At 38.0% G+C, this 23,777-nt stretch overlaps 1 pseudogene; it reads right to left on the bottom strand.

Moving 5' to 3' along the window:
* Window positions 1-151: 151 nt before the first annotated feature.
* LOC140881710 (actin-like) lies at window positions 152-23,170 on the bottom strand (annotated as a pseudogene).
* Between the last annotated feature and the right edge of the window lie 607 nt (window positions 23,171-23,777).

Genomic DNA, 23,777 nt, shown 5'->3' with positions numbered 1-23,777 from the left:
ATCTACGCACTCTTGAAAAGTAGAATGGAAAATGGTACTATTATTAAAACAATGAAACTTGAAGCAAATGGATTATTTCACCATGGCTTGCAGAAAATCCTCAAATATTTAGAAACATAGAATCGGATAAAAGAACAAGGAGAAGCAGCATGTGATTTGAACATATATCTTTAGTAATGTCTTCTCGCAAGTTCATCTAAAAGCATTTCCGGTGAACAATCTTAGCACCATTCTCTTTATACTCTGCCTTGGATATGCATATCTGCAATCCCAAAAAACACATTTCAAATCATTGATCATAAACACAATAAATAGGTATGGAGCTATAACAAAACAACAAAAACGTAGCTACACTTTGCATCAAAGTTTTGAACTTACTTGCTGGAATGTGCTGAGAGAGGCTAGAATGGAACCATCGAACCATGCGCCGTACATCCTCTCGGGTGGAGCAACAACCTTGATCTTCATGTTTCTTGGTGCCAGTGTCGTAATCTCCTTTCTCATCCTGTCAGCAATGCCTGGGAACATAGTGGAGCCACCACTGAGGACCAAGTTACCATATAGATCCTTCCTGATTTCCGCGTCATACTTCATGATCGAATTATAGGTGATTTCATGAATTTCAGCAGCTTCCAACCCAATCATTGGTGACTGGAAGAGAACCTCGGGGCAGCAAAATCTTTCAGTGCCAATACTAATCACCTCTCCATCAGGCAGTTGATAGTCCGTCTCCACTGAAGTCTTTGCTTTTTCTAGTTCTCATTCATAGTCGAGAGCAACGTATGTTATCATCTGTTTCATGTCATTTACCATCTCACGCTCAATAGTTCTGTCATTGAAGAAGGATGGACAATTACATAGCAGCCTCATTAGATGGTGGGTAAGATCAAACCCACCAAGATCAAGCCTTGAGATTGAATGGGGGAGTGCATAACCTTGATAGACGGGAACTGCGTGGGTTAAAGCAGCTCCAGAGTCGAGAACTATACCTGCCAACAAACAAAAGAGGTTTCATCGATCATATGTGCAAGTAACAGAGCATGTCCTTCAAAACAATATCAGCATTTTTCGCACCAGTTGTTTCACCAGTGGTGTAAAGGGATAGAGTAGCCTGAAGAGCAGCATACATGCTCGGTGTGTTAAAGGTCTCAAACATGATTTCAGTCAATTTCTCGCGATGGGCCTTGGGATTGAAAGGAGCTTCTTTCAAGAGAATAGGGTGCTCTTGGGGAGAAACACCGAGTTCGTTGTAGAAAAAATGATGCCACATCTTTTCCATATCATCCCAATTGCTCACAATTCCATCCTTGATTGGATACCTCAATGACAAGATACTGTAAGGGAATGATGTAGGGATGTTGCAGTCAACAAAGATATGGTTATCAGGTAGATTCTCGATGAAAGACTTAGGTGAGGCGTCCTATATTCTAGGAATACAGATCTATAGAGATAGATATAAGAGAATGATAGGACTCACTCAAGCTACCTACATCGATACTATATTGAAGAGGTTCTCTATGGATGAGTCCAAGAGAGGACATCTACCTATGTGCCATGGAGTTTCTCTATCCAAGTCTATGTCTCCCAAGACTGACGAAGAGATAGAGAAAATGACACACATACCATATGCATCAGCCATAGGTATATTATGTATGGGATGATATCTTGAAAGAGTGGGTGCCCGGTGAGCCAACTTGTGGCTAAGGGCTTTTATGACTCTATGTATAAACAATCTTTTGTTTAATATAATTTACACTTTTATAATGGCATTTACTTTATCTTTTATCATATTATTATGTTGTGACATACTATAAGATGTTTAGATGAAGACCTTGAATATACTATAGTGTATGTAAGATGTGGTGGCACATGGGGATGACTATCATGAAACACATCTTATAGTCACTGTATATTCTAAACAGTTCCTAGTCGATTGAGCCGTCCGTTAATAAGGATAAGGATCGCTCGAGATTGAGACTAGCATTTGCGATGCCGAGTACCACGTTTCATTGGTATGGAACATAGAGATGTTCAAAGCATGCAAATGGATATTCATACGATGAATGATCGAACTACCCTATCCGGACTTTTCAAGTGGTTATCACTTATCGAGTGGATAAAGTCCGCGGTTTTGGTTGTACACCATTAGTCCTTACTACTTGAAACATCATTGAGACTCTATATGCTAGTACTGTACTTTGACTCGTTTACCGACTCTATTGGGGTCATCAGGTGTCGGGATTGGGTACAGTTACGACACATATAGGATCGATGCTTTGTTGTCAAGGATTCACCACATACTTGCGAGTGTGGATATCCTATGCAATCTGAGGAGATATTAGTGTGACGAATCTCTGGCCAGAGTACATGATGTGTTTTAAGAAATGGTTTCTTAGTAGCACATGCGATGTCACTATTTGATCTTCAAGATGCATTGCATAGTTATCGAATCTCGAACGACTCTCGATTTACCAATGGTTGTTGATTCGATCGGGATATATGGATGAAGGGACCGTAGTGTACGCTAACGAAAATCTACTGGTTTTTGTAGGCACTATCAGTGATACCTAGGAAACCATGGGGCGATGTTGCTAGACGCTCTTACCATGATTCGATGGGTAAGTCGGAAATTGTTGTTCCGAGTCACAAGGAGTTGTGAGCCCACGGCTAGCTGTATCCCTGAACCATTGAGGGTCACACAAGTAATGGATTTCTAATTCCCGTTGAGATAGTTAAATTTAAAGAGTTAAATTTAATGAACAAAGAAGTAGGACTTCTTATATCAGAGTAGAAGAGTAAGATTTCCTAAAATGACATAGGGATGGGCATTTTTGGAAATCACTGAATTCGGATTCAGAAAATTTATTTTGACTTTAAAAGATGCAGAAATGGTTTCTGTGCACATTGGTGAAATTGGTTTATCAATCTGAGTCACGATGAATTTTATATTAATTTTTGAATATGCAGGCTTTGCTTGTCAGGCTTTAACTTATGACTAATGGGCCCTAAGCTGTTAGCAGCCCACATTATAAATAAGTTATTGCAGTGCAGAAATTAGATACAAGTCTCATAATTTTCGAACACTAGGGTTTTGAGACCTAGAGTGGCCGCCCCCCTCTCTGTGTTTTTCTCTCTGAAATCAAGTCTGTGAATTTCGAATTTGCAGTCTGGTTTAACGGATCAAATTCGTTAATTCTCTTCGTAGAAACTTCTGATAGATTTTCTAGTGCAATCTATCAGAGGGATTCGAATTCTGTTCGTGGACCTGATTGAAGAATTGTTCGTCCATCAGTTCCTGGGATATACAACAAGAGCAGAGTTATCTGTTGGTGTCCATAATCTCGTTTCGATATTCAAGGTAAAAATTTAATTGTTATTTAATTTTTACACGCACAATTTAATCGTAAAGTTTTGATACCCATGATATGGAATCGTTCCATATAAAATTTTAAAACTTCCGCTGCACCGGGTATCAATTCTGATTGATCTGAACACCGTTTTCCAACATATCTAACAGACCGGATGTAGCCTTTGCTCTGAGTGTCACGAGCAGATATTAGGTCAATCCCGGTCAAATGCATTGGAAAGCTGTGAAGGATATTCTAAAGTACTTGAGAAGGACTAAGAATATGTTCATGGTTTATGGGGGAAGAGAATTGAAATTGGAAGGCTATACCGACTCTAGCTTCCAAAGTGACGTGGATGACTCGAAGTCAACCTCTGGATTTGTATTCATGCTCAATGGCGGTGCTGTCTCTTGAAAGAGTTCCCAGCAGGACACCACAGCGGATTCCACCACTGAGGCAGAATACATTGCAGCATCAGCTGCTGCTAAAGAGGCCGTTTGGAAGAGGAATCTCGTCCAAGAGTTGGGCATAATTCTTGAAGCTGTTGGTCCAGTCCCGGTGTACTGTGACAACACTGGTGCCGTTGCTCAGGCAAAGGAACCAAGGTCTCATCAAAGATCCAAACACATACTGAGGAAATACCACATCATCCGGGAGATTGTGGAAAGAGGAGACATCACTGTCGAGAGAGTGGCCTCTGCAGACAATATCGCTGATCCACTAACTAAGCACTTGCCAGGACCATTGTTTGACAAACATCTCAAAGCAATGGGACTACGTAGTATGACTAGTTGGCTATAGGGCAAGTGGGAGATTGAAAGAGTTGATGCCCCGCTAGCCAAGTTGTGGCTAAGGGCTTTGAGAGTCTCTTATTGTAAACAATCTTTGTTTAATATAATTTACATTCATTAATAACATTTTCTTTATCTTTCTTCATAATATTATATTGTGATATACTATTGTTGTTTTGATAAAGACCTTGAATATACTATAGTGTATGTAAGATGAGATAGTGAATAAAGAGAGATCACTATCATGAAACGCATCTTATAGTCACTGTATATTCTAAACAGTTCGTAGTCAATTGAGCCGTCCGCAAATAAGGATAAGGATCGCTCGAGATCGAGACTAGCATTTGCGATGCCAAGTACCATGTTTCATTGGTATGGAACATAGAGATGTTCAAAGCATGCAAATGGATATTCATATGATGAATGATCGAACTGCCCTATTCGTACTTTCCAAGTGATTATTATTAATTGAGTGGATAAGTCCGCGGTTTTGGTTGTACACCATTAGTCCTTACTACTTGAAACATCATGGAGACTCTACATGCTAGTACTATACTTTGACTCGTTTACCGACTCTATGAGGGTCATCAGGTGTCGGGATTGGGTACAGTTACGACACATATAGTAGTCGATGCTTTGTTGTCAAGGATTCACCACACGCTTGCAAGTGTGGATATCCTATGCGATCTGAGGAGATATTAGTATGACAAATCTTTGGCCAGAGTACTCGATGTGATTTAGGTTACTTGGTTTCCTAGTAGCACATGCGATGTCACTATTTGATCTTCAAGATGCATTGCATAGTTATCGAATCTCGAACGACTCTCGATGTACCAATGGTTGTTGATTGGATCGGGATATATGGATGAAGGGACCGTACTGTACGCTAACCAAAACTTACTAGTTCTTGCAGGCACTATCAGTGATACCTAGGGAATCATGGGGCGATGTTGCTAGACGCTCTTACCATGATTCGATGGGTAAGTCGGAAATTGTTGTTTCGAGTCACAAGGAGTTGTGATCACACGGCTAGCTGTATCCCTGAACCATGGAAGGTCACACAAGTAATGGATTACTAATCCCCGTTGAGATAGTTAAATTTAAAGAGTTAAATTTAGCGAAAGAGAAGTTGGACTTCTTAACTAAAGGGAGTGAAATTTCCTAAAATGACATAGGGATGGGCATTTTTTGAAATCACTGAATTCGGATTCAGAAAAATTATCTTGACTTTAAAAGCTGCAGAAATGGTTTCTATGCACAATGGTGAAATTGGTTTATCATTCTGAGTCACGATGAATTTTATAATAATTTATGAACATGGGGGCTTTGCTTGTCACACTTGAACTTATGACTAATGGGCCCTAAGGTGTTAGCAGCCCCACATTATAAATAAGTTATAGCAGTACAGAAATTAGACACACAACCTCATAATTGACAGAGCAATTTTCGAAAATCCTAGAAGAGTTCTAAGGAGAATTCGAAAATCTTGTCTCCTTTTTGAGAGAATTCATTGTGTGAATTTTCTGAAAAATTACATTCTGAATTGACAGATCAAATCTGTTTAATCTCTTCGATAAACATCTGATTGATTTCTAGTGCAATCAATCAGAGGGTTTTAGTTTTCTGTTCGTGGAACTAATTCAGGAGTTGATCGAGCGAGTCATCAGTTCCTGGGATTTACAACAAGAGCAGATTAATCTGTTGGTGTCCATAATCAAGCCATAGCTTGAAGAGGTAAAATATTAATTGTTATTATTATTTTACATGTTGATTTTAATCGTTACGATTTGATATCCATGATATGGAATCGTTTCATATAAGAAAATAAAATTTTTAAACTTCCGCTGCACCGGGTATCACATCTTTGATCTGAGAACGCGTGTTCCAACAGTGGCGTCAGAGACAGGTTGTTCTCAGATCAAACGATTAAAATTAATCGATTGTACAAAATTTTTAGCCTCGGTTTTTGAAACAAAACAAAATTTTAAATTAAAATTTTTTGAAGCGCAACACAGGCTGCGATCGTCGCTGGCCGGGGCAGCGATGTGATCGCTGGCCGGGGCAGCGACAGGGCAGCGATTGTCGCTGCCCAGGGCAGTGATTTGATCGCTGCCCAGGGCAGCGATCGTCGCTGCCCAAGGAGCTGCCCAGCTCCACGTGGGCAGCCCTGTCCCACGTGGAGGCGGGGCTGCCCGGGAACGTCCCGGGCAGCCCGGAAAATTAAAATTTGATTTTTTAAAAGAATTTTAGATTTTTAAAATTTTAGTTTTTGGTCCGATCGAAAATTGTTTTTGATTGGTCCACGAGGCATCGGATCAAATTGTTTGAGTTCGAAATTTTTAAAATTGATTTTTGGATAAATTTGAATTTTTGGAAAATTTATAAATTTTATCCGTTAAATTAGATTTTATAAAATTAATTATTTTGGTACAATTTATTATAAGATATGATCTTATGAATATATTAGATAAAATTTGATTTTATCTTTTTAATTATGTTGCCATTGCATGTTATCCAATTATTTAATTATTAAATTAATTATTAGATAAAAGGATGATCGATTGCCATGACCAATTTCGTAGGTGTATGTTAGGTTGTTTACATTTGGTTTTATTGTTGTTGGGTTTTATTAATGGGCTTGGTTTATGGCCCAATTTGAATTGTCATTTGTAATAAAAAGTGGGTCTGGTTTATGGCCCGTTCCCACCCTTAAATAAGTATCCCCTACTTTTCATCGAAATTTATTGTAAATTTATTAGACTTAGTGGAAGATAAAGATTTGAAGACAATGGTGGGCCCAGCAGACAATAAAGACCGAAGAAATGTAAATTAGAAGCTCAATGTAATAGGATTGCATTGCATACTTGCATATCACCTAGGATTGGACTTACACTCGTGATTGGCAACCACGGATCGATTAGTTCTTGGGATCGATCATCCTTTAAATAATATATATGATATTATTGTTGTATGCATGTTTAGACTAAATTGCATGAATCCCGCAAGCATAAAAAGATTGAATGATGAGACAAATTTTCAAAATAAAATCTCTCATTTTAAATATGATTTAAAATTGATATCAAGATAAACAAAAGGGAATTTAAATATTGTTTAAATGTTCCTACCTTCCATCAACGATCAATGCATAAGATGCTACCCACGGGCACGGTCCGGCTCATATTATTGGGGGGGCCCGTTTGTCGGAAAGTTGTACATTGGATCGACACAAGTTGTAAGTTGGGTGGAACTCCCATGGGATTGGCTCATATTATTGGGGATCCACATGGCGACCGTCCATCACAACTTAATATTGATGGGTTATCTTGACATGTCACAATAAACGACGTCATATTATTGGGCTCTTATTGGACATGAGGTAATAACATGGGGATTTCTTTGGAAGCAATTGGGCTCTACCTTTTGAAAATTATGGTTGACTAATATTATTCGGGACTATGATTTGTCAATTGAACTCCATGTTCCCACTAAAAAAAATAGTTTCTCGTTTTCACTAGAGGGTAGTGAAATCGTTAAAATAGTGGGAGTGAAATTCATAAAATAAATCTCACCATATTTTATGTCTTAGTAAATTAATTAAGCAATCACCGATAATTATCTGCTTTCATCTCAGTATATCATTATGATGAATCTTCGTAATCCACATGTCTCAATTCTCGAACAAAACAAACTGACTGGCGCAAACTATACGGAATGGTTCCGTAAGTTAAAAGATTGTCCTGAGTTCGGAGAAGATTTTTTACGTGCTAGAAAAGGCTCCTCCGAAAATAGCCCCGGCTGATGTAACTTCGAAAAGGTTGACCAAACTAGAGAAATGGTAGGACCATGATCTCAAGGCCAAATGTTACATGCAAAGATGGACAAGTCTAAATAAGTTTGTCATCACTGCAAGAAACCCGGTTATTGGAAGCGCAACTGCAAAGAATATATATATCGAGTAGTTACGAACTGCTAAGGATATATTTTATGATGATGACAAGTAGTAATAGGCTAAGGATGGGTGAGACCCAGTTAAGGCTCGGGAATGATTCCAGAGTTGAATCCAAAGCTATGGGAAACATTTGTTTGATTTTGCAAAACAATTTTAAGCTATATTTTGAGAGAGATGTTTTTTATTTGTGCCAAGATTTCATTAAAACATTATTTCTATTTCTATTCTTGATAGAGAAGATTTTTCTTGCAATTTTGCGAATGAGATTTGCAATATTTACAAGAATGAATGTTTGATTTGAAATGGACAATTTAAAAACGATCTATATAACTTAAAATTAAAAGACGTTTCAATTAATTATGTTGATAAACCGATAACAACAAATAAAAGGAAAAACGATAGTCAAAACCCGGCAAACCTTTGGCATGCTAGGCTAGGTCATATTTCCTCAAGGAGGATGAACAAGCTAGTGGGAGAGGGCATGTTTGATATGTCTGATATTAACTCTCTACCAACTTGTGAGTCCTGCCTAAAAGGAAAAATGACTAAAACTCCTTTCAAAGGAAAACCTGAGCGTAGTCAAAATCTGTTGGATTTGATCCATACAAATGTTTGCGGCCCATTTAGTATTGGTACTAAATTTGGTCACACCTACTTCATTACCTTTACTGATGATTATTCTAGGTACGAGTATTTATATTTGATGAAATATAAGTCTGAATCATTTGAAAAGTTCAAAGAATTCAAGGCTAAAGTAGAAAACAAACTAGGTAAAAGTATTAAAGCACTTCGATCGGATCGAGTTGGAGAATACTTAAGTACCGAGTTTTTGGACTATCTAAAAGAGAATGGGATTCTCTCTTAGTGGACTCCTCCTATGACACCTCAGCTAAATGGTGTTTCAGAGCGTCGCAATCGAACATTGTTGGACATGGTTCGATCTATGATAAGCTTCACTGAGCTTCCACCTTCGTTTTGGGGCTATGCGCTTGAAACGGCGGTATTGTTGTTGAACAATGTCCACACTAAAGCAGTGAACAAAACTCCATATGAATTATGGACTGGCAAAACTCCTAAGTATTCGTACTTGAGGATTTGGGGATGTCCTGCTTATGTGAAACAGACAGTGGGAGATAAGTTGGATAGTTGATCCACCTTATGTTATTTTGTAGGGTATCCGAAGAATTCAATCGGATATTATTTCTATCATCGTACTGAAACAAAAGTGTTTGTATCAAGAAATGCCACCTTCATGGAGAAGGAGTTCTTACTTGATAAGAAAGGCAAGATGATGGAACTTGAAGAAATTCGAGAAGAACCCGAGATACAAAATAATGATCCCACACCTCAGGAACCATTAAACGACACGCCTCTTTCTAGAAGATCCGAGAGGACTTCTAGACCTCCTATTCGATATGGTTTACTTCTTGAAGGGGATCAAAGTGAACCCGACATTGGATGTGATCCAAGAAACTTCAAGGAAGCAATTTCTGATGCGGATTCAAATTTATGGCTTGAAGCTATGCAGTCGGAAATAGACTCGATGCATGCAAAACCAAGTTTGGTCTTTAGTAGATCCTCCCGATGGAATTGTTCCAATAGGGTGTAAATGGATCTACAAGAGAAAACTTGGGCCTGATGGTAAGTTATTGACCTACAAGACACGATTGGTGGCAAAAGGTTATACTCAAAGACAAGGTGTTGACTATGATGAAACTTTTTCACCAGTCGCAATGTTCAAAACCATAAGAATCCTTATTGCCATTGCAGCTTGGTATGACTATGAGATATGACAAATGGATGTGAAGACTGCATTTCTTAATGAAAACATTAAGGAAGAGATTTATATGATGCAGCCTGAAGGATTCACATCCCTGGGAAGCGAGCATCAAGAACCCGGAGGAACCATGCGTGTACAAGAAAGTAGTTAAGGATGCTGTGACGTTCTTAGTGCTTTATGTTGATAACATTCTACTCATTGGGAATGATGTAGGGATGTTGCAGTCAACAAAGATATGGTTATCAGGTAGATTCTCGATGGACTTAGGTGAGGCATCCTATATTCTAAGAATACAGATCTATAGAGATAGATCTAAGAGAATGATAGGACTCACTCAAGCTACCTACATCGACACTATATTGAAGAGGTTCTCTATGGATGAGTCCAAGAGAGGACATCTACCTATGTGTCATGGAGTTTTTCTATCCAAGTCTATGTCTCCCAAGACTGACGAAGAGATAGATAAAATGACACACATACCATATGCATCAGCCATAGGTAGTATCATGTATGGGATAATATCTACCATACCGGATGTAGCCTTTGCTCTGAGTGTCACGAGCAAATATCAGGCCAATCCCGGTCAAATGCATTGAAGAGCTGTGAAGGATATTCTAAAGTACTTGAGAAGGACTAAGAATATGTTCATGGTTTATGGGGGAAGAGAATTGAAACTGGAAGGCTATACCGACTCTAGCTTCCAAAGTGACGTGGATGACTCGAAGTCAACCTCTAGATTTGTATTCATGCTCAATGGCGGTGCTGTCTCTTGGAAGAGTTCCAAGCAGGACACCACATCGGATTCCACCACTGAGGCAGAATACATTGCAGCATCAACTGCTGCTAAAGAGGCCGTTTGGATGAGGAATCTCGTCCAAGAGTTGGGCGTAATTCCTGAAGATGTTGGTCCAGTCCCGGTGTACTGTGACAACACTGGTGTCGTTGCTCAGGCAAAGAAACCAAGGTCTCATCAAAGATCCAAACACATACTGAGGAAATACCACATCATCCGGGAGATCGTGGAAAGAGGAGACATCACTGTCGAGAGAGTGGCCTCTGCAGACAATATCGCTGATCCACTTACTAAGCCCTTGCCAGGACCATTGTTTGACAAACATCGTGAAGCAATGGGACTACGTAGTATGACTAGTTGGCTATAGGGCAAGTGGGAGATTGAAAGAGTTGATGCCTCGCTAGCCAAGTTGTGGCTAAGGGCTTTGAGAGTCTCTTATTGTAACAATCTATGTTTAATATAATTTACATTCATTAATGGCATTTTCTTTATCTATCTTCATAATGTTATATTGTGATATACTATTGTTGTTTTGATAAAGACATTGAATATACTATAGTGTAAGTAAGATGAAATAGTGAATAAAGAGAGATCACTATCATGAAACACATCTTATAGTCACTGTATATTCTAAACAGTTCCTAGTCAATTGAGCCGTCCACAAATAAGGATAAGGATCGCTCGAGATCGAGATCGAGACTAGCATTTGCGATGCCAAGTACCACGTTTTATTGGTATAGAACATAGAGATGTTCAAAGCATGCAAATGGATATTCATATGATGAATGATCGAACTACCCTATTCGGAATTTCCAAGTGGTTATTATTAATTGAGTGGATAAGTCCGCGGTTTTGGTTGTACACCATTAGTCCTTACTACTTGAAATATCATGGAGACTCTATATGCTAGTACTATACTTTGACTCGTTTACCGACTCTATGAGGGTCATCAGGTGTCGGGATTGGGTACAGTTACGACACATATAGGAGTCGATGATTTGTTGTCAAGGATTCATCACACGCTTGCGAGTGTGGATATCCTATGCGATCTGAGGAGATATTAGTGTGACAAATCTCTGGCCAGAGTACTCGATGTGAGTTAGGTTACTTGGTTTCCTAGTAGCACATGCGATGTCACTATTTGATCTTCAAGATGCATTGCATAGTTATCAAATCTCGAACGACTCTCGATGTACCAATGGTTGTTGATTGGATCGGGATATATGGATGAAGGGACCGTACTGTACACTAACCAAAACCTACTGGTTCTTGCAGGCACTATCAGTGATACCTAGGGAATCATGGGGCGATGTTGCTAGACGCTCTTACCATGATTCGATGGATAAGTCGGAAATTGTTGTTCCGAGTCACAAGGAGTTGTGAGCCCACGGCTAGTTGTATCCCTGAATCATTGAGGGTCACACAAGTAATGGATTACTAATCCCCGTTGAGATAGTTAAATTTAAAGAGTTAAATTTAGCGAAAGAGAAGTTGAACTTCTTAACTAAAGGGAGTGGAATTTCCTAAAATGACATAGGGATGGACATTTTTGAAAATCACTGAATTCGGATTCAGAAAAATTATCTTGACTTTAAAAGCTGCAGAAATGGTTTCTATGCACAATGGTGAAATTGGTTTATCATTCTGAGTCACGATGAATTTTATATTAATTTCTGAACATGCGGGCTTTGCTTGTCAGATTTGAACTTATGACTAATGGGTCCTAAGGTGTTAGCAGCCCACATTATAAATAAGTTATAGCAGTACATAAATTAGACACACAACCTCATAATTGACAGAGCAATTTTCAAAAATCCTAAAAGAGTTCTAAGGAGAATTCGAAAATCCTGTCTTCTTTTTGAGAGAATTCAATGTGTGATTTTTCTGAAAAATTACATTCTGAATTGATAGATCAAATCTGTTTAATCTCTTTGATAAACATCTGATTGATTTCTAGTGCAATCAATCAGAGGGTTTTAGTTTTCTGTTCGTGGACCTAATTCAGGAGTTGATCGAGCGAGTCATCAGTTCCTGGGATTTACAACAAGAGCAGATTAATCTGTTGGTGTCCATAATCAAGCCATAGCTTGAAGAGGTAAAATATTAATTGTTATTATTATTTTACATGTTGATTTTAATCGTTACGATTTTATACCCATGATATGGAATCGTTCCATATAAAAAAATAAAATTTTTAAACTTTCGCTGCACTGGGTATCACATCTTTGATCCGAGAACGCGTGTTCCAACAGACAACACCTTCAATAACACCTTGAGTAATTTGCAGCGAAAAATAATTAAAGCGTAAATAGAATAAACAAGCAGCCAAATAAATAGACTCAGATAAATAAGCAAGAGTATAAAATACTCTTGCAGCGCCTCAGGGCAAAAATTCACTAGAATATAATTCAAAGAGTTTTACAAACCCTAAAACTAGTGATTATTGTAAAATTCAATTTCTCAAAACAATTGAGAAAATAAACCATAAAAATAACTCCTAAAAATTCTATTCAAGATAGAATAAATAAAATAGAGTAAGGAGTTAAAAATCTTGATGCCAAAAACTTGTATAGTCGAAACACTCTTCAATCAATGATATTCAAGTGTTCTTCAAGCATCAAGTAACCTTGACCGATTTGAGCTTTCAAAGATCTTCAATCCTTCTGTCAATGTACGTGTATGAAGCTCTTGGAAAATCTCACGGTCTCTCTCTATTAATCTCTCTCTCTTGTGTACGCCTATCTCAAATTAAATAGGCCAAGAATCATTCTTCAATATGTTTCCTTGCAGGCGTAGGATTCCTTTAATTTGATCATATCAAATCTACACAAATAAAAAAATATAAATATTAGATATGATATGATAAAATATACTAATCTGCTTATCAATATCGCAAATAAAGATTACTTCATGTCCAAGAAAGGCAAAAGATATTTAATAAAATCTTTTTCAAAATAGGATGATTTTAAGGAATAAAATATTCCTTTCAATCTCCCTCTTTTTGCCTTTCTGGACAAAACATATTTAACTCATAAACATATCAACTAAAACTCCCCCTTAATCAAAACTCCCCCTTAATAGATTCTCCCCCTAAGTATATCCAGAGGTGTTGTCGCGAGATGTTGGCAACATCTAGCTATGACACCTTAAATCAGAAACCATAAGAGCAAGGAGAACCACAATCACGAAATCATATCAGAGTTAACACCACATAAAAGACAGTTTTGATTAGGATCAGAGGACAAAAACAATACTAAACAAATAAACAAAAAAAAATTAAACTAGCAAAATCAACAAAAACTAAAAATGAAGATTAAAATTGATTGCTCTCAGATTCAGCTTCTTCTGCTTCACTTTCTTCTCCCCCTTTTTGTTCAAAAGGGCCAGCTCCGCTTAGTAGTGATTCATAGTGAGCCTTTAACCCTTCATAATAGGCTAGGTCAGCCTTTGCTTGAGCAATCTTCTGCTCAGCATGCACCAATTGAGCTTGTATGAATGCAGGATCAACATCATGAGCAGTAGAGGGGGGTACAAAAACAGAAGTGGCAGAGAAGGTGTTGGCAGCACCTGCCACAACACCTGCGGCATCAGCAGACTCAGACCAAGGAAGGTCTATCTTCCGATTTCCTTTGAGCAAAGCAGGTGCGATCTTTAGCAACTCTCCTGGAGCAATAAGTACTTCATCATCATCCTTCTTGATCTCTTGAGATAGCAGCATAGAATAGATGAGTGATGGATAAGGCAGCTTCAATGTAGGTTGAGCACCATCTGCAAAAGCCATGACTGTGTCAAATACGAGTCGGCCATAGTTGAATGAAATTTCAGTACCAATAGCATACAAGACAGGGGCTTGATGCTTGGTAACCACACTGGAATTTTCGGATGGAGTCCAAGTCTTCACAGCGGTTTTATGGAGGACAGAGTAAAAAGAAGTGAGATTGGCTGCTGACAATTTCTTAGGATGAGCTGGGTAAGCAGTGACATGACTTCCAGTGATGACAGATGTCATCTCATCCATGGTAGGCAGAGCAGCATCATCAGAGGCAGGAGTCTGGAGAAATCCATTTATAATGGCAGGGCTGAAGGAGAAGATCTGCCCACGCACATAAACTTTCCCATACTTCATGTATCTAGGATCCTTCACAGCTTCAGTGAGATTGCAGTAGAACTCACGCACCAGTTCTCTGCAATAAGGACCAGTAGTAGTAACAGTAGACAGTATGTTCCTTACCTCAAAAAATCTCACCATGTTCTGAGCTCCATAGCTCTCAACATCAATGTTATGCTCCTCCAGAAACTCTCGATTAGAATAATTCTCCCAGCAGTCAGCAATCTCCTTGGAGTAAAAAGCAGATGAATAGGACGAGTTTACCTGGTATTCTTCGCCTAAGGTGTTGTCCAGGGTGTCGGCAACAGCTTTTTCAGCACCTTCCTCTTCTTGTTCAGAGTTATCAGAATTGGACTCTTCTTCCAACTCCTTCTCAGCATCTGAATCTTCACTCGAATCAGAGCTGGAACTATCAGAAGGTTGAGGGCGGTTGTCAGCAAATTCTGCGAGCATCTCCTCGTCTGGTTCATCTTCAGATTCTGGGACAGGAGCAGTAGCAGTGGATGTAGGCTTCTTGCCTTTAGACTTCTTCATTTTAGCCATGAACTGGGCTATTGACATTTCTTCTTCATCGGACAGAACATGAGGAACAGTAGATGTCCCCTCAACAATAGGTACAGATGCAGGTGCATCTGTCTCAATAGCAGTAGCAGCAACAAGTGGAGTTCCTGATTCAGTAGACTCACTCTCATATGAATCACTTGATGATTTACTTTCAGCGGCAAAAGGAACCGGAATAGCTTCTCCAGACGGTTCCTGGGTACTTGAATTTCCCTTTTTTTGGCGTACAAGCTTGAAGTCTTCATCAGAGCTCTCATCCCCTGAGGTGAATTCAGTGTCCACAAGAGAAGGTCTGGATGGTTGACCCTTCCCACGGAATCTTTTCGAAGCAGTGTAATCTGGGTTGTAGCCAGCTTGTCTCTTTGATCTACAGGTCAAGGGTTTCGAAGGAAACACCTTGTTCAGTACGCTCATGTCTGGTAAATTCTCCACATTTATGGCATTGCCAGGCTCTCCTGGAGCGATGGAGTCCAGAGGCATAGGTTCCTCGGCAACAGGAATGATTGCTTGCTCAACCACAGGGTATGGTGATGTAGGTGCTATGACACCTTCTGCAGCATCTTCCGTATATCCCATCTCAGAACGAATATCGTGTGAATCAAAACCTTTTTCTGCCATTAGAATGTGAAAGAGTGAACAGAGAAGAAATTTTAGGCAATGGAAAAACATGAAGTACAGAGGATACAATGGTGCGAAACAAAGCAAGGAGATAATATCTTTCCTTAAACAAATAAGTACACAAATATATAAGGCACCAAATCTTTTCCTATTCTAACTCGGATTCTGAGTAGGCCCCAACGATAACAAAATCTCCAACGGTAACTATGAGGAGAACGGTAACAAATCCGATTTAATTTGGCAATAAATCTCTTCGATTTTCTCCGATAATTTCGGCCCAAATATTTCACCAAATATTTCCAAATTTAACTCCTCATCAGAATATAACACAACTGAAACAAAATCCAATCACATTCAAATTCAAAAATTCAGAGGATAGGGCAAAAATCACAAATTTTGTTTGATCAGAATTTTTTAACCTTTTGGCCAAATATATTCACAAATATGTGCCCTAATTATGTCTAAAACCAGAGTGTGACATAAGAATAAAATGCAATTTTATGCACAAATAAATGTTGACATATGAGGTGTTATCCACGATGTTGGCAACATCTCTCAGCAGCACTTCAGGATTCAGAAAAATTTTGATATTTAATTCATTATTTTTACAAAAGTGGTAGCCTGCACATTAAAGGAACGATCTTCATATGGACCCTTTTAGGTAGCTTTTTCCATTTGCTTCTGATTATCAATCAAATTTTATGATTGATTCAACTCAAGCTTAATCATTTTTTGTTCTTTTGTTATTCTGATTTTGCAATGTCACTTTTCATTTGGGACAAGATCATGGAATACACAAACGTCCCTCCACTACTTTGTGACAAAGTCAGAACTCTTCTTTGATTAATCCACATTAAGCTGTAAAATATTTTGATGAGAATCCTGAGTGAAAACTAGTCAATGGTTACAAAGTATCCAACACATCACAAAACAAAATGAATGCATGAATGCAGTATGCTTAAGATCCTAAAAATGCACATGCATGAAAAAGTGTTGTCACAGGGTGTTGGCAACACTCCTGACAACATATCGGTTCTGTCTATAATGCACACATACTGAGAGACTTCCTTAAACTGGAAAATCTCTCGAAATCCAAAGCTTTTGTGAATATATCAGCTAATTGGTTATTAGTTCCAACAAACTCAATTAAGATCATGCTTTTCTCGACCAAATCTCGAATGAAGTGATGTCTAATGTCAATGTGTTTGGTTCGAGAGTGTTGTACTGGATTTTTGGATATATCACAGTACACAATAGGAGTATCACTCTTAATACCATAATAATTTAGTATTTGATTCATCCAAAGGAGTTGTGAGCAACAACTACCAATATCAACATACTCAGACTCGGCAGTAGACAGTGAGACACAATTTTGTTTCTTACTATACCATGATACTAAGTTATTCCCCAAGTAGAAACATCCTCCCGAAGTGCTCTTCCTCTTATCTAAATCCCCAGCCCAATCAGCATCACTAAACCCTACCAAATTAGAATTGGTTTCTTTAGTGTACCACAAACCCAAATTCAAAGTTCCAGCCACATATTTCAGTATACGTTTTACGGCCTTCAAGTGAGTAATTTTTGGGTTAGACTTATATCTAGCACATAGACAAACACTATACATGATATCAGGTCTAGTAGAACTTAAATATAAAAGACTACCAATCATGCTTCTGTAGAGGGTGTTGTCAACACCTTCGGCAACATCTTTCCTAGACAGTTTTTCATTAGACCCCATAGGTGTGCGCATGTGTTTAGTGTTGTCATTCAGAAACTTCTTTACAAGATTTTTAGCATACTTGCTTTGACACAAAAATATACCATCATGCATTTGTTTCACTTGCAAGCCCAAGAAATATGTTAACTCACCAACCATGCTTATCTCAAATGTAGACGACATGCACTTCACAAAATTATCAACAAGTTTATCATTTGAAGCACAAAAAATTATATCATCCACATAAATTTGGCAAATTAAGATATTACCTTGAGACTTTTGCACAAACAAAGTCTTATCAACTTCACCTCTTTTGAAGCCAATATTGAGCAAGTACTCAGTAAGTCTCCCATACCATGCACGTGGTGCTTGCTTCAATTCATACAATGCCTTTTTCAACTTATACACATAGTCAAGATGATTTGGATCCTCAAAACCCTTAGGTTGTTTCACAAAGACTTCTTCATTTAGGATCTCATTCAAAAAGGCACTTTTTACATCCATTTGATAAAGCTTCATTCCCATGTTACATGAAATAGCAAGCAAAAGTCGGACTGACTCAATGCGGGCTACAAGAGCAAAGGTTTCATCAAAATCCACCCCTTCAACCTGTGTGTATCCTTGAGCTACCAACCTAACTTTATTTCTAATGATGTTTCCCGACTCATCAGTTTTATTTTTAAAAATCCATTTAGTTCCTATGACATTACCATGATCAGGACACGGTACCAAGTACCAAACATCATTCCTAACAAATTGTTCTAACTCTTCATGCATAGCATTGACCCTAAATTCATCCCTTAATGCCTCTTCAACCTTTTTGAGTTCAATGTTTGACACGAAACAAGAGAATCTAACCTGAAAATACGTAGAACTCATGCACAATAAACCTGCCATCTTTCGATAATCCACTTTCTCTTTCCTTCGAGTTTGCAATTCTCCATGCACATCTCCAATGACCTATGAAGTTGGGTGATTCTTCTGAATTCTGCTTGGAACATTCTTTCCAGCTTCATTTACCTCACTGTTCTCATCAATATTCTCATCAGTAGGCTTTTCAACTTTTGATTCTGAATTTTCTGTAGGAGGTGTTGTCAGAGGTATTGGCAACACTCCTTTGACAGCATCTAAATTTCCAGAATTTTCAAGCAGATCATTAACTTCATCCTCAGCTGTTTTATTCTTTAAATCTGCAAAGTCATCAAAAACAACATTAATTGACTCAAAAATAGTCCTTGTTCTCAAGTTATACATCCTATAGGCTCGGCTATTTGATGAATATCCCAAGAACATACACTTATCACTTTTTGCATCAAATTTAGCAAGATGATCCCTATCATTCAAAACGTGGCATACACATCCAAAAACATGAAAATATTTAAGGTTTGACCTCTTTTCCATGAAAATTTCGTAGGATGTCATAATAGTATCATTCCTCAAATAAACTCTATTTGAAATATGACATGCAGTATTCAAGGTTTCAGCCCAAAAACGTTTTGAAATATTTTTCGAACTCAACATCACTCTTGTCATTTCTTGCAAAGTCCTATTTTTTCTTTCAGCAATTCCATTTTGTTGTGAAGTTTTAGGAGCATAAAATTCATGAGAAATACCTTTCTTATCACACAGACTAGCAAAAGAAGAGTTTTCGAACTCCTTACCATGATCAGTGCGAATACGGATTACCTTCAGATTATGTAGATTCGTAATCTTAGTGAGCAGTTTCTTGAAGGCATCAAATGTGTCCGATTTTTCTCTCAGAAAATTTATCCAAGTATATCGTGAGAAGTCATCCACACAAACAAAAGAATATTTCTTACCTCCAAATCTTTCAACATCCATTGGACCCATCAAGTCCATATGTAAAAGCTCAAGGCATCGTGTTGTCATAGATGTTGGCAACACCTCGTGTGACACTCTAATCTACTTCCCTTTCTGACACGCTTCACACATAAATGGAATACCAGATTTTAATTTAGGCATACCTCTGACAGCATCTAACTTACTTAAGTTCTTTAAAGTCTTGAAGTTTGCATGACCCAATTTTTGATGCCATAGATCAAACTCATTCAATTTTGTGTACCTACAAGCCATCTCTTCTCCGAGTTGATAGCAGTTATCCGATGACCTTGTACCTGTCATGACACACAAATTTGAATCATCAAAAACTTTGCATAATTTCTTATCAAATTGCACATGCAAATTATCATCACAAAGTTGGCTTATGCTTATTAGATTTGCGGTTAATCCTTCAACATGAAGCACATTGCGAAGCTTGGGCAGACCAGCAACATCCAGAGTTCCCTTTCCAACATTGTTTCCTTTTGAACCTCCACCATAGGTTACTTTTCCACTTTTCTGTTCAACATAGTCAGTGAGAAACTTTTTGGAACCTGTCATGTGACGAGAGCTATCGCTATCAAAGTACCATGCACCTGAAACATTAGTTCTCAAGGCAGTATAAATCATATGACATTGAATATCAGCTTTTGGTACCCAAATCTTTCTTACATAAGATCTGTTTCTAGGGATGTTGTGGAGAGGTGTTGGCAACACCTTCGATGCAGATCTATACCTGTAGTCTTCCTGCAGCTTAAAACAATATGGTTTGATATGACCTGGTCTATGACAGTAATGACAGATGTACTTACGTTTACTTCTAGACATTGAAGGAGCAACAGGCTGTGGCTTTGGTTTTGGAGGATCAATAGGTAAGACCTTTCTGCTTGAGCTTTCTGTACTATTTCTTTCCTTGACAAACACAGGGTCTTTCGAACTATCACCAACCTCAAATATGTTATTTTCAAAACCTAAACCAGTCGTACCATCTCTTCCCATCATGAGTAGCGAATCAAGCTTGAAAGTGCTTGAGTTAAACTTGGCCAAAGTAGCATTTGCTTTTCCGAGTTCTTTCTTCACTTGGCTTAGTTCCATGTTTTTCTTACTCAGCATGACTTCCAGTCTTGACACATCAGCCTTTAGATCAGAATTTTCCTTCGAAAGAATAATATTCATCTTATTCCTTTCAACCCAATCAGTATGAAGTTCTTCAAACATCATCCGAGCTTCTTCCATGGACATTGTCTCTTCACCTGTATCGTTATCACACATGTTATCAGTAATGGAGGAATTCAAACAAACTGACCTTTGGGAGATGTTGCGGTCAGGTGTGGCAACACCTGCGGCAACACCTAAAGAATTGACTTGAAACTTTTTCTTGCTCTTCAGTAGGGCAGATAAGGCAGTATGGCTTTCTTCATCTTCTTGTTTTTCTTCTTCAGACTCTCCATCACTCAAGGACGTGTTCATCCCTTTCCTAAGCGTGTTGGCACACTCATTTGCATAGTGTCCAAAACCTTGACAAGCATGACATTGAACAGTGTCCAACTTCTTTGACACAAACTTCTTCTTTCCTTCCAACATCAGTCGAGGCTTAGGAGTATCAACAGGTTTCCTTGGTGATTGTTCTGGTCCAGTAATCCTTAAAGGCTTGTTAGAGAACATTGGAGCCTTGAGTTTTTGATCTGTCTTTCTTGACTCTTTCATCTTCTTCAGATAATCATTGAATTTCCTAGTCATAAGAGAGATTGAATCATCTTCCAAGTCAGATTGATGAACTTCTTAATGAAATTGAACATACTCCTCGTATGAGGGTTTCGAGGCTTGAAGGGCTATTGATTTTCCTTTATCCTTCTCTTGTTCTGAATTGTTCATCTCAAAAACTTGAAGGATGCTAATCAGTTCAGTCATCTTCATCTTTGAAGTGTCTTTAATTTCTTCAAGCGCCCAAATCTTTCCATTAAATCTTTTAGGCAAGGATAGAAGAACCTTGTTCACCATAGTTTTACTAGCAATAGGTCCTCCAAGAGCATGTGCCTCTGTAGCTATCTCCCTAAGTTTCTTATCATAATAAGCAATAGATTCATTCTCATCCATCCTGATATTCTCAAATCTTGCGTTTAACAATCTCAATCTTGTTCTTCTCACGCTATCAGTTCCTTCACAATGTTCTTGAAGAGCATCCCATGCATCCTTAGCAACAGTGTAATCAGCTATGATTCCATACATCTTCATATCAACAGTTGCAAAAATTGCATTGAGTGATTTAGCATTGTAGCTTGAACTTTGTGTTTCCTCGGCAGTCCAAGTTTCTTCTTGCTTGATGATGTAGTATCCATCTTCATCTAGCGTCTTTGGAGGAGTCCAACCAGTCAGAATACTTTGCCAAGCACGAACATCCATAGCCTTAATAGTATATCGCATCCTATTCTTCCATAGTGTGTAATTCGTGCCATCAAGAACCGGAGGTTTCAGGAACGAGTTCGCAACAGACGATGAGTCCATCTTATTCCCTGTAATAAAATAAACAAACCAAGATCAGTTCTTAGTGTATCAAGAATATGGCTCTGATGCCACTTGTAAGGGAATGAGGGTTGCACATAAACTGTTTGAGGTGTTGTCACAAGGTGTTGACAACACCTTCAATAACACTTTGAGTAATTTGCAGCGAAAAATAATTAAAACGTAAACAGAATAAACAAGCAACCAAATAAATAGACTCAGATAAATAAGCAAGAGTATAAAATACTCTTGCAGCGCCTCAGGGCAAAACTTCACTAGAAAATAATTCAAAGAATTTTACAAATCCTAAAACTAGTGATTATTGTAAAATTCAATTTCTCAAAACAATTGAGAAAATAAACCATAAAAATAAATCCTAAAAATTCTATTCAAGATAGAATAAATAAAATAGAGTAAGGAGTTAAAAATCTTGATGCCAAAAACTTGTATAGTCGAAACACTCTTCAATCAATGATCTTCAAGTGTTCTTCAAGCATCAAGTAACTTTGACCGATTTGAGCTTTCAAAGATCTTCAATCTTTCTGTCAATGTACGTGTATGAAGCTCTTGGGAAATCTCACGGTCTCTCTCTATTAATCTCTCCCTCTTGTGTACGCCTATCTCAAATTAAATAGGCCAAGAATCCTTCTTCAATATGTTTCCTTGTAGGCGTAGGATTCCTTTGATTTGATCATATCAAATCTACACAAATAAAAAAAGATAAATATTAGATATGATATGATAAAATATACTAATCAACTTATCAATATCGCAAATAAAGATTACTTCATGTCCAAGAAAGTCAAAAGATATTTAATAAAATCTTTTTTAAAATAGGATGATTTTAAGAAATAAAATATTTCTTTTAGATACTCTCTTGCAATTCGCCTCATCACCTACATATATATCTTTTAGGGGGCCCAAGCCATGTATAGCTATTCCAAGATGACGAGGGCGTCCCACAATGCTTGGAAAAGCTGTTCTTGGAGCTTATCTCCAGCAAATCCAGCCTGAAAGTTGTGAGTGGTAAACTAAACATGTATAGAAAGATCTGCAAACATCACGCCTTTTTAATTAATTTCAGAATGTCATATGCTAAACATACCTTGACCATTTCACTCCCATCGTCGAAAACAAGAGGCTGGACATCATCACCATCTCTCATATCTTAAAGTGGCCCGGAAAGGGAATGAATTTTTGTGAGCAAACTGTTTGTAAACTAACAAATTAATTAAGACAATTATTTGTCATATAATTAAAATCATATCCAACTAAATGGCAAATGACGAACATCCCAATATTTCAAGCCGGCCTGTTAGACAAATGCATTTACGTTTGCCAATGCAATGCAACCATAGATCACAATTCTAGCAAATGTGATTCAAGGATCAAACTAGCATGCCATGACATTGGTCGAATCGTTTGCCGTGCCTATGCAGTATATAACTGTTGGAAAAAATGATTAAGTTCTAGTTGCATTCGAGATCGATTCAACAGAAAACATTGAACACCCAAATGCTCGAAATGTAAGAAGGATTTGAATTCGATAAATCAACTCATATGATGACCAATATCAAATTATAATGAGGAGAAGAAAAAATTGAGCTGTCGGTAATAGTCCGACAATGCATGTATTGTCTCAACTTTATAATTTTGAGACGTGCATGCACATCTCCTTTTCGACAATCTAGCTCTCGTATTAACTCATTGATGGTATATATGAGAACGCCAATAAATACCAGCATATGAGGTCCATAAGCACACACCCATCA

This window comes from Henckelia pumila, chromosome 2 (genome assembly GCF_033568475.1).
Source record: "Henckelia pumila isolate YLH828 chromosome 2, ASM3356847v2, whole genome shotgun sequence".
Classification (NCBI taxonomy): domain Eukaryota; kingdom Viridiplantae; phylum Streptophyta; class Magnoliopsida; order Lamiales; family Gesneriaceae; genus Henckelia; species Henckelia pumila.
Note: the sequence above shows the minus strand (reverse complement) of the source record. Positions and strands in the feature narration are given on the sequence as shown.